Source organism: Chiloscyllium punctatum, chromosome 17, assembly GCF_047496795.1.
Source record: "Chiloscyllium punctatum isolate Juve2018m chromosome 17, sChiPun1.3, whole genome shotgun sequence".
Lineage (NCBI taxonomy): Eukaryota > Metazoa > Chordata > Chondrichthyes > Orectolobiformes > Hemiscylliidae > Chiloscyllium > Chiloscyllium punctatum.
In genome coordinates, this window is record NC_092755.1 from 65,946,015 (window position 1) to 65,957,069 (window position 11,055).

The 11,055-nt window shown below is 39.6% G+C and overlaps 1 long non-coding RNA gene across 1 annotated transcript in view; it reads left to right on the plus strand.

The window, feature by feature from the left end:
- The window catches only part of LOC140487910 (uncharacterized), a 43,859-nt gene that overhangs the window by 16,876 nt on the left and 15,928 nt on the right, over positions 1-11,055 (plus strand). The gene's annotated exons all lie outside the window — the stretch shown is intronic.

Here is an 11,055-nt window from a genome sequence, read left to right on the forward strand (position 1 = left end):
TTAATCACAAATCAGATCTGTGCTCACATCCCACCTTGATGCACATGATATTGGCCGCTGTGTCCCACACATCACTATTTTGAAGCAACGAGACCATCAATGCTGGCTTTTCACACTTGGCTTGTGGCAACATCAAAAGTGTTTTAACAGGTTTTTAATGATGAGATCAGGGAAAGCCCCGGGGAACAGTGGCAGCTACTGCTAGCCCCATTTCTTGTAACACAAGTCAATTTACATCTCACAAGCTGTCAGTGTTTGAATGTGGCCTTGTCTGGTCTTCATTTTTGAGACACTGTCAACTCTCACTTGCCTCAAGTGATGTTATTTCAAAATAAAGGGAATATCTTGCCTCATTTCTGATTTTCTTCAACTCTTTCCACTAAGGGTCCCTTTTCCCTTAAAGCAACAGACCTTTTAGTTCTTGTTTAATAAATTAATCCATTCAAACTTGGAACAAAATGAAAAAAATGATTTTGTTCTAGGCTTCACATTTGGTATATTATGATATAGTTCACATGTGATGCCACAAGAATTTCAGACATATATCTAATTGAAATATATATGTAACATTGAGAAAACAGCAGCATGCGACCAGCACAAATATACTGGATACTAAAGAACTGAACCGAAACTTTATCAGGTTATTATTAACAAGTACTCTATTCATAAAAAATACCTAGTCATTTGAAATCAATCTAAATACTTTATCATGTAAAACTGGAGTTGAATTGGGGTTCCAACCACCCTCTCAGGCAGGGATCAAATAGTTTTTCTTTGATGGCTTTTCATGACATACTTTCAAGGGCTACTTTTTAAAAACTTTTAGGGACTAACGCTTGGTTTTCAGCAACTCTTTTTCATTCTCAGAAACTCAATTGTTAATTTTTAGTTTGATAACATTGCTGTTGGAAGCATGATCTTTGTTCTAAATGGACGACATGGTGTTAATTATCATTACGGGCATCACAGAATCCCTACAGTATGGGAACAGGCCATTTAGTCCAACATGTCAACACCAAGTTTCCAAAGAGCATCCCACCCAGACTCACTATCTGTGTAATCCTGCATTTCCCAAGGCAATTCACCTAAACTACGCATCCCCGGACACAAAGGGCAATTTACCATGGCCAATCCACCTAACCTGCACATCTTTGGACTGTGGGAGGAAACATACACTGACACAGGGAGAACGTTGCCCAAGGCTGGAATTGAACACAGGTCCCTGGCTCTGTGAGGCAGCAGTACTAACCACTGAGCCACTGTGCCACACCATAATCACTCATATAGCAATAACAAAAGATGTAAGTATTTTTCAATTTTTGGTGTAGATCTAACTAATATGATAAGTTAAACCTGAATTGCTACCTGATAATCCCAGGTTATTTTAAAGTCATAGGGTCATACAGCACAGAAACGGATCCTGAATTCAACCAATTCATGCTGAACATGATCCAAAACTAAACTAGTCCCAGCTGCCTGCTCCTGGCCCATAACCCTCCAAACCTTTCCTATTCATGTATCCATCCAAATGTCTTTTACACTTCATAATTGTACCCGCATCCATGATTTCTTCAGGAAGTTAATTCCACACACTCTGTAAAAGTTTTGCCTCCTATGTCTTTTTAAATCTTTGTCCTCTCACCTTATAATGTGCTCCCTACTCTTGAAATTATTCATCTTAAGGAAAAGACAACTACCATAAACTCTATCTATACTTCTCATTATTTAATAAACTTCTATCTGGTCACCTCTTAGCCTCCTATGCTCCAGTGAAAAAAAAGCCCCAGCCTATCCGTCCTTTGTTTATAACTGAAACCTTCCATACCCGGCAACATTCTGGTAAATCTCTTCTGAACCCTCTCCAGCTTATTAACATCCTTCCTATAACTGGGTTACCAGAACTACAGAGTATTCCAGAAAAGGCCTCCCAATGTCCTGTACAATCTCAGCATAATGTCCCAACTTCTACACTCAAAGAACTGAGCAATGAAAGCAAGTGTGCCAAATGCCTTTTTAACTACCCTGTCTATATGTGAGGCAAATTTTAAAGACTTATGTACCTACACCCCTGGGTTCCCATGGGGACCTACCCAAGGCCCTACCATTAACTGTATAAACCCTATCCTTGTTTGTTGTACCAAAATAGAACATATTGCATTTATCCAGATTGAACTCCATCTGCCACATTTCAGCCCATTGACCCATTGGATCAAGATCCCTCTGTAATCTTAGAAAACGTTCTTCACTGTCTACAATGTTACCAATTTTGGTGTCATCCACAAACTTACTAACCATGCCTTCTATATTCTCATCCAAATTCTTTATATAAGTGAAAAACAAAAGAGGATCCAGAACTGATCCATCTGGAATATACTGGTCACAGTCCTTCATTCCAAAAAGCAACCCTTCACCATTATTGTCTACTAGCTGCTGTTAAGTTAACTATGTATCCAACTGGCAAGCTCACCCTGAGTCCTATGTGACCTATCTTTACTAATTAGTCTACCATATGGAATCTTGACAAAGGCTTTACTAAACTCCAAATAAACAACATCTACTGCTTTGCCATCATCAACCTTTTTGCTGACTGCCTCAAAAAACTCATTGAGCTGGTTTTCCGAGGTAATTGGCTTTGTTATGTGGAATGTGGTAAGCTGACAATCAAACAATGACTTCTATTATTCTTAATAGACGAAATCACCTGATGGGTGGTTTAAATGTAAAAATATAAATCTAGAGATCTATTTAACCATGGATTGTGGCATTGACTGATAAACAATGGACCACATATAATTTTGAACTGCTTTAAATAACTTACATCAAGCTATTGTTGAGCATTTACTTTTGAGAAATGTTTCACTTGGAAAATTAGAGTCAGTAGAAGGAAATTAGAATGATTTTGTGCATTACTCATGCTGATGGCGTGCTGCCTGATGATTTAAGATTGCAGCAACATTTCTGCTCCAACTCTGCATTACTTTACTGAGTTATAAACTACATTTTGCCCTCTCAATTATTTCCTTGTGTTGTGGTCAAAAAGAATTTCAACATTTGTACAGCCATGATGAGTTCCTATGATATTTGACTTTTTTTCAGTTATAATCTTATCATTCCAACCACATGAACTCACATCAGATTCCTGTCATCAGAAAGATCTTGCCTATCTGGCCTGCCATTAAATCAGGCAGAAGATAAGAATGAGGCAATTAAAATATGGTGCTCAGATCTTTTATACTCTCTTAGCCATTAACTCTTGCTGATGTTCTTTTCAATGTCGAAAAGCACTGACCCCAGGGCTGAGTTAGCCGCAAGCATGCCTGTGATCTGTCGTTTGAGTATGCTATTCACTGATCTCTCTCCCTGTAGCCATCGCCCTCCAAACAGCCCCCTCCCAACCCCACCACCACTGCCACCTCCAGTGCTGAGCCGCTGATCCACTTGTATTGCATCTGGCAGTCATTAAATGAGGACAGAAAAAGCGCTGACACCTTTGTCGACTGACCAGCAACGGCATGATAACCATAGCTTCTCAATGGATGCCAAGGATGAAAACACTAAAACCCCAAAACTGGGCTTTGTAGCTTCATGTGGGCATTTGTGGCAGAACATGCCCCTGAACAATTGGTCTCTTCAGTCAACAGCAAAAGTTGAAGACATCCCATCTGAAATGGATTTATTTACCGTGAGTCCTTCATCGTTCATGGATAGAAGGGCAAAACTGATCTTTTCTGAAAAAAACTTGGCTGTGATAGAGCATTTTAATTTTGTTGGTCTGACATTTCAACATATTGTCGTACATAAAAGTTTGTTTTTCTAACTTCGCTGTTGGTGCTGAGCAAGAAGGAACTCAGCCATGCTTGTCAAGTATGCAAGTGTTATTTTGAGTTAAGATCAGATGATTGAAAAGGACTCACAGATAGGAAGAAGCCATCCAACGTATGTAGATTATTGCTTAAAAAGGCCAAGTATAATAGGACCCATGAGGTGAATTGAGTTTCCTTGATCACTTCTATCTTTCAAAGTCAGCTCTCACGTTGTTATAGTTTGCAACATTTAACACAATCATACTTTGCTTTGAAATTTGCATTTTCAGTTTGCGTTCCCCTTGACAGGTAAGAGAAATTTCAAATGGTAAGAAAAGAATTTTAAAAGATTGTCTTTGACACCTAGTGGTGATAAGTCTCAAAAACTCGAAGGTAGCCCTGTGAAAATCTTTGAATCTACTACAGAGGGCTAGGCCCAAGGCATTAATGAACTAAATTAAAGCATTACATTGCTCACATGACCTATTTGTGTTATTTGCTTGAAGTGGAATTTTAAGGTTTCAAAGTCAATGAGTTAGTTACACTTAATCAAAAGATGCCAGTGAATAGATAAATAAATCAGACCGTTTTGTTGGCATCAGGTATTATATAATCAGGTATTATAAATATCATGTTGAATTTGTGTGAACGGGAAGATTTGATCTTTCACTACCAGGCAGTAAACTAATGGTAGTGGATCAATCAGCTATTTAACCAGATTTTCCATTCCATTGACCTTTTAGTAGCAGGTCCATCAGGTTAATCCAGTTGCATTGTGATTGACAGTCTGGTGCCTCACTGCATGTCATAGAAGTCTAGGAACCTGAGGAACAGATTCAGCATTGCATTCAAGAAACAAATGAATGGTTTCTTACTGAATCTGCTTTGAATTCCAGTTGTAAGTAATGAAAATTCTTCAGCCATTTGCCTGCAACTGCAGTAGATAACAGAAAAATAATCTGCTATGGATTTATTAACTGTTCTGAAATATGTAGATATTTTACAACATCTGTCTTGGGAGATCAGCAGATATTTATTCATATTGCTAAACTTGCGATGTTATCAAAACATAAATTAATTAAAATAAGATTTAAAATGTGTTGTATAAATAGAATATGTCATGATCAGCAGTTGGAACATGATAAATACTACTCCTTATGAGATCCACCATAACTCATGGATGAATTGTTGGCGAAGTTATTTATTTGCCCTTACACATGGAGATATTTACAATATTTCACAACTGCATGTGATGTATTTGTTTTTATTTTGAGAAATTTGATGTTTGAAGTTCATTGACTGGTTGAAGTCAACGAACTGCATCTAGAAATTCTGACAAGGGTTTACAACTTGGACAAACACATAGAATCCTGGAGAAACTCAACAAGCCTGGCAGCATCTGTGGAGAGAGAAACAGTTAATATTTTGAGTCCGGTATGATTCTTGTTTCAGTTTTCCAGCATCTGCACTATTTTGACTTTGGAATGGGAAATTGGGCAAGACCATTATCCTGCAAGCAACAGAAATCATCAAAAATCCCATTTAACCTAACCACTGGTATTGAAGGATTCCAACCATGTTTCCTATCTTTACAACAGGACATAACTAGATGTTCTCGGAATGGGAAAGTATCTCTCAATACTGATTCAATGTGGCAAAAGATGAACAAATAGAATTTCAGGCACATCAAATAAACAGGAGAAATTAATATGTAGAAAGGACAGAGATACAGTACTCTGTGTACTATATGTCATCTTGTTCAGGTAGCCATTATTCATGTATGAATATTAAAAGTTATGCCTGCTAATACTACCATTATGACGATATTGATACTTGGAGAAAATTTAATAGACAGCAAATAAAAATGGGAGACATAGACAGTTAGCAGTGCTTTCAGCTAAATATAACATACTCACTGCCACCTGAACTGAAACAGCTAGAAACACAGTATTGTCATGGAGCAGAAGGAGGCTATTCAGTCCATCATGTCCAAGGTGGCTCTCCTAAGTATTTTAACTTAGTGCCACTCTCCTACTTCTTCCTGTAACCCTGCACATTATTTCTATTTAAATAACCATCCAATGAATGTCCCAATTTAACCTGCCTGCACAACATTTCCAGGCAGCGAGTATTGGATGCTGTCTACTCACTGTGTGATAAAGTAGGTCCCTACCTCACATTTACTTCTTTTACAAAATACTTTAAAACAGGATCTGTTGATTCATGATCTCTTTATGAGTCTCTGTCCAGACCCCTCAACATTTTGAGACTTCTATGAAATTTCTTCTGAGCCGCCTTCTCTCCAAGGGGAGCAGTCTCAACTTCTCAAATCTTTCCATATAATGGAAGTGTCTCTTCCCAGGCATCATTCTTGTAAACCTCTTGTGCATGCTCTCAAATGAATTCACATTTTTCCCCTCATATGACACCACAACTGTACAAAATGCTTTGCTTATATATGTTTACTATAATCCCTCTGCCCTGCACTCCATGTTCCTTTTTTCTTAAGCCTACAATATTGCCACCTTTAATGACTTATGTATGTATACACCTAGTTCTCTCCACTCCTGCACATCCTTAAGAATAGCACCCTTTGTTTCGTATTTTCTCAGTGTTCTTTGGACCAAGGGATATCAACTCACACTTTTATGTGTTGAACCTAATCTAGCACCTATCCACATACCCTACCAATATATCAATGTCCTTTTGAATTTTCCACAGTGCCCTCCTTTTACTTTACAATTCATCCACATGTTAGTTGTCTACAAAATTTGAAAGTATCCCCTTCACACCAAAATTTAGATCATTGATATATATCAGGAAAAGCAAGAACCCCAACACCAACTCCTATGGTACTCCACTGCAAATCTTTCAGCTCCAAAAGTACCCGTTTGCCAGTATTCATGTTTCCTATTCCTCATCTGATGCTGTATTGATATTGCTACTGTCCCCTTTGGTTCCATGACTTATAACTTGCTTCAAAAGTCTGTTGCACTGTTCAGAACAGCTTTTGAAATTCCACATTTTCACTGGAAATCAAGCTCCACTTTTCCCAGAGTTATCAAAAAAGTTTTTTTAAAAAGTCTATCAAAGTACAGAACATCCCCAATTGATCTGTCAGAAAGATCTCGGCTAACAGAAAACATGGACTAGGTTTCTATACTTAATAAGATCTATTATTTATTCCAAACAAATTAATTCTAACCACAGATTAACAAATATGAACTATCAACATATGACACTGTCAACTCTAACCTCTTTCTAACTCCAACCCCCACAACACACGCATATGCACACAAACGTTGTTGGTAAAGGGGAGTGAAAAAAGGCCGGAGAAGCAGTTCAGTAATCCCATGCCTCAGGATTTGTTCAGATGATCATTTTGCTTGTCAGGATTTTCTGTTGTTCAAGTTCTTTTCACTTTGTAAGGCCATTAGACACAGGAGCAGAAGTAGGCCATTCAGCCCATCCAGTCAGCTCCACCATTCAATAAGGTCATAACTTATCTGTTAAAGCACAATTCCACTTTTCTCCCATTTCCCTATAATGCACGATTCCCGTGCTGATTAAAAAATTGTCTGTCACAGCCTTGAATATATTTAATGACCCAGCCTCAACTGTGGTAAAGAATTGCACAGATTCACAACCCTCTGAGAGAAGAAATTTCTTCTCATCTCTGTTTTGAATGTGTGACCCTGTATTTTGAGATCATGCCCTCTGGTCATAGACTCCCACAGGGGAAACAACTTTTCCACATCTACCCTATCAAGTCGTCTAAGAAACCTCTGTGTATCAATAAACTTCTGCACAAGAGGCATGTAATTAATTCATTAACTGCAAAATCATTCACTTACACGTCACAGCAACTGGTGTAACTATCTTTCCTAAAGTTTTGTTTTTTTTTCTGGTGAGACAGAAGCACCATTAGCCTATAGCAGCAGTCCAAAAGCTTCCACCGTTTTTGTGCATATCCATAGGCTATTCAGCTCCCCAGTTGCCAATCAGACAGACAGATGGCTCTTGCCCACAACTGATCACAATTTACAAACCAATCAGCAACCTGTTGCTGGCTCAGTCTTATTTTGTACACTCGTCCCCATGCTGACCTGTCTGCAAACAGCCTCTTATATCACATGAACATAGCAACAATGGTAAACACAACTGAAAATGCATTTCAGTGCCTTACATTTTAAGAAGTGCAACAACTCCTTCTACAATCTTTGGTTTTAAAACAATCCATTTCCTATTTCAGGCCATAAGCAAAAACTGCACAAATTAAAAGGGTATGGTCTTTGAAATGTATACCACCAGCAACAGCCCTGCCTTCATCAATCCTTTCTGTAATTCCTTCAAAACCTCAAGCAGTTTAGTTTGACACAGTTTTCTCCTAATAAGTCCATGCTGACTCATTTGAATAAATTCACATTTTTCCATGCAACTACTAATCCTATCCTAAACACTGAAGTTAAACGAACTGGTCTATAATTGCTGGTCTAATCCTCACAACCTTTATTTAAAAAGGGTGTGTAATGTTTGTAATTTTCCAATCCTCTAACACTACCCCCAAATCCAGGGAATATTGAAGATTATAGCCAGTGCCTTGGTAATTTTCATTCATACTTCCTTTAATATCCTTGGATGCATCTCATCTGGTTCCAGAGCATTATCAACTTTAAGTACAAGCAGCTTTAGCAATTACTAAAGTCATAACCCTTATTCTGACTGAGTTTCCTCTTCTGTCACCATGGCCTGGGCAATATCTATCTGATAGGTGAAGACAGATGCAAAGCTATTTGTTTAACCATCAGCATTGCCTGTATGTAAATTCTCCATTTTGGTGCCTATTTAGTGCTATTTCTCCTTGAACACCATTTAATGACTGATTTGCTGATCAAAGACTTTAGGATTTAGTTTTATGTTAATTGTAGATTTTTTTTCATTATGTCTTTGCTTCTTGTAGGTGCTTTTCCATTTCCCTAAGGAACTTCTCTACTCAGCTTGGTTCTTAACTGTATTCATGACCTGACACCCATCATAAACACATTTTTTTTTCCCTTAACTTAATTTCTGTCTCCTTCTTCCTCCTAGGGGCTCTAAATATTTTTATCCTTTCTTTCCATTTCCAAGGAATATACCTTGACTGTGCCCATACCATCATCTCTGTGAAGGCAGCCCCTCGTTCAGCTCGTTTTTCCCACCAACATTGGTTCCAGTCTCGAGTTACCAGCTCCTTGTTGAAACAATACTGCCTTAAACGCTGCTGCTGGCTGAGGGTTCTTTTCTGTTATGTCTTGCAGCAGATGTGTAATATAACTTTCAGCAACATGCTCATGGTGACTTCACTTATCATGGCAGGTAGCTTAATAGTGGAAAGCTTTCTCAATCTCCACTTACTGAGGTTTAATCACTTGCAGTTGAGGAAAGTGTGTGACATAGACCTGAGATATAGAGTCATAGAGTCAGAGAGGCACAGCATGGAAACAGACCCTTCGGTCCAACTTGTCCATGCCAACCAGATATCCCAACCCAATCTAGTCCCACCTGCCAGCACCCAGCCCATATCCTTCCAAACTCTTCCTATTCATATACCCATCCAGATGCCTTTTAAACATTGCAATTGTACTAGTCTCCACTACATCCTCTGGCAGCTCACTCCACACACATACAACCCTCTGCATGAAAAAGTTGCCCCGTAGGTCTCTTTTATATCTTTCCCCTGTCACCCTAAACCTATGCCCTCTAGTTAGATTAGATTAGATTAGATTAGATTACTTACAGTGTGGAAATAGGCCCTTCGGCCCAACAAGTCCACACCGCCCCGCCGAAGCGTAACCCACCCATACCCCTACATCTACATCTACCCCTTACCGAACACTACAGGCAATTTAGCATGGCCAATTCACCTGACCTGCACATCTTTGGACTGTGGGAGGAAACCGGAGCACCTGGAGGAAACCCACGCAGACACGGGGAGAACGTGCAAACTCCACACAGTCAGTCGCCTGAGGCGGGAATTGAACCCAGGTCTCTGGCGCTGTGAGGCAGCAGTGCTAACCACTGTGCCCCCGACCCCAGGGACTCCCCGACCCCAGGGAAAAGACTTTGCCTATTTATCCTATCCATGCCCCTCATAATTTTGTAAACCTCTATAAGGTCACCCCTCAGCCTCTGACGCTCCAGGGAAAACAGCCCTAGCCTGTTCAACAAATCCTCCAACCCTGGCAACATCCTTGTAAATCTTTTTGAACCCTTTCAAGTTTCACAGCATCTTGCCGATAAGAAGGAGACCAGAATTGCATGCAATATTCCAACAGTGGCCTAACCAATGTCCTCTACAGCCACACCATGACCTCCCAACTCCTGTACAAAATACCCTGACCAATAAATGAAAGCATACCAAATGCCGCCTTCACTGTCCTATCTACCTGCGACTCCACTTTCAAGGAGCTATGAACCTGCACTCCAAGGTATCTTTGTTCAGCAACACTCCCTAGGACCTTACCATTTAAGTGTATAAGTCCTGCTAAGATTTACTTTTCCAAAATGTAGCACCCTGCATTTATCTAAATTAAACTCCATCTGCCACTTCTCAGCCCATTAGCCCATCTGATCAAGATCCTGTTGTAACCTGAGGTAATCTTCTTTGCTGTCCACTACACCTCTAATTCTGGTGTCATCTGCAAACTTACTAACTGTACCTCTTATGCTCAACTCCAAATCATTTATATAAATGATGAAAAATAGTGGACCCAGCACTGATTCTTGTGGCACTCCACTGGTCACAGGCCTCCAGTCTGAAAAACAACCCTCCACCACCACCACTTCTGCCTTTCAGCCAGTTCTGTATCCAAATGGCTAGTTCTCCCTGTATTCCATTAGATCTAACTTTGCTAACCAGTCTCCCATTGGGAACCTTGTCGAATGCCTTACTGAAGTCCATATAGATCACATCTACCACTCTGCCTTCATCAATCCTCTTTGTTTCTTCTTTAAAAAGCTCAATCAAGATTGTGAGACATGATTTCCCAAGCACAAAACCATGTTGACTATCCCTAATCAGTCCTTGCCTTTCCAAATACACGTACATCCTGTCTTCAGCATTCTCTCCAACAACTTGCCCATCACCGAGGTCAGGCTCACTGGTCTATAGTTCCCTGGCTTGTCCTTACCACCTTTCTTAAACAGTGGCACTGCTTTAGCCAACCTCCAGTCTCCCGGCACCTCACCTGTGACTATCGATGACACAAATATT